Raw genomic sequence first — 1,935 nt, forward strand, 5'->3', positions numbered from 1 at the left:
GTAACTGACCAAACGTAAGTGTTTAAATCCATTGTTATACGTGCATTACTCATTTTATTTGTGCTGTTATTTTCTTGGCCACTTGGTGTCACTATTGTTACATTTTGTTTTGTGGTTTAAAGCAGATTTAATAATATTTTGCATATTATAAGGAATTTATGTTCTCCATGACATACTCAGTCAGTTTTCCTTGTTTTACGTACTTTATTTTATTTACAGCAGGCCAGTTTGTGCTATTTGTGTTGTGATGAGAGTGATATTTTTTATTTGCAGATTAACTTGGAATATTAGTCAGCAACAGAATAAATTTGGAACATCTGCCAAGTGGAGTCACATCTCTATTTCCTCCTCCCTATGTCCTGACCAACACTCTGTCTTGTTTCCTGTTAAACTCCTACCACAAATAAGTGATACAGTCCTACATCCTCAGAGTCCTCCCTAACATCTAAAACTGTTATGGTGCCTGTCAGTCTCCTCCCCCTCCCCCTACTGCTCTGCTCCTGACTCCACCAGCTGGGACCAATTCACCTCATCACCTGCTCTGCTCTCAAGGAGATCCAGACCCATTAGCCAACGCCAGTTCGTTACCCTCTATGGTGACTCTACCTGGTCTCAAGTCTAGTTCATGTTTTCTTGTTAAGTCTGGCCTTGTGCTTAACCTGCCTCTCTCTGTCTCAGGATTCCAGCCTCCAAGAGTCCCCAGTGTGGATGTCAGCTCGAGTTCTCCAGCAGTCTGGTGGAACCCTCAAGCTTTGCCAAGCCGCACTTTTACCTCCAGCCAGTGGCGGTTTTTGATATGGGCGATGTGGGCGGTCGCCCAGGGCGGCACTTCATAGGGGGCGGCACTTGCCGTGCCCGATGCGTTTGCATTACAATGTACTACTATATTCAAACAGGCGACTTTGCGCTTTTAATTTGAAATTGCTTCAACTGCCGACACACTTTACACTTTAACTTAGACACATCAGACTCTTAAAAATGTCTTGATCCTGTTTCCTCTTCACACTTATGGTGCAAAAAAAAAAAAAAAAAAGATGAAATTACTCAGAGTGAAAAAACGTAAAACAGGCACATGAAAAAGAATTAGGCAGAACAAACACCCATGCTCAACCAAATTTCGACAAAAGCAGGCAATGGGGATTATTTCCCACAATTACTTGCTCCAACACAGCAGACCCGACGCGCACGTGACCACCGCCCTCTGCTGCAAGATGCTTGCGGCCACACCTCTTTGCGGTAGTCTTTGGAACATAAGTCAAAAAACTCGAGAGGGGGGCGCAACTCGCCGGTGGCTGGCTGAATCACACTAACGGGTGGGAGTCTTTTTCTATCTGACAATCAACTCTGGGCCGCAGCTGCGCCTCCCGTCATAGAGACGGAGCCGCGTGTGTCAGAGGGAAGGGGAGGGGGAGGGGTTGTTACGGGGGGAGAAGGGAGGAAGCACCCAGGCGCAGAGAGCGAGAGAGGAGGCAGGAGGTTGCAGGGGAACGGGGGCTTTTAATAAACAAAACTAAGGACACAAAACCAAAACCACTGCAGACGGCAGGCTAGAAACTCGAAACACTAAACACTCGAAACGGGGAGAGCAGACTAACAAGGGACTAGAAGGGAATGACAAGACTTAAATACATACAGACAACCGAGACACAGGTGAACACAATCAGGAAGGATGGGGAACCAAAGTAAAACTCACAACAAAAACGAAACAGGAAACCCTACAAAATAAGACAGGAAGTTAAACTCAAAACATGCCAGAACAAAAAGGAAACAAACCACAAGGGCAAAGAAACAGAAACCGTAACAGGGGGGATGAGCCGGACCATTTTTTATGGATTGAGTTTTTTTGGAGGATTTCTACTGTTGGTGTTGCACAAATTTAGGGAAATGCCAAATATTTTTGGAGTAATCCCACTGATGAGTTCTAAGATTTAGTCT

General features: G+C 45.1%; 1 long non-coding RNA gene across 1 annotated transcript; it reads left to right on the forward strand.

Moving 5' to 3' along the window:
- The first annotated feature begins 261 nt into the window (after window positions 1-261).
- On the forward strand, window positions 262-1,035 carry LOC110016945. Its single transcript, XR_002875124.1, has 2 exons — window positions 262-596; window positions 679-1,035. It is a non-coding gene; the product is annotated as an uncharacterized LOC110016945 (long non-coding RNA).
- The last annotated feature ends 900 nt before the right edge of the window (window positions 1,036-1,935 follow it).

This window comes from Oryzias latipes, chromosome 17, assembly GCF_002234675.1.
Source record: "Oryzias latipes chromosome 17, ASM223467v1".
Classification (NCBI taxonomy): domain Eukaryota; kingdom Metazoa; phylum Chordata; class Actinopteri; order Beloniformes; family Adrianichthyidae; genus Oryzias; species Oryzias latipes.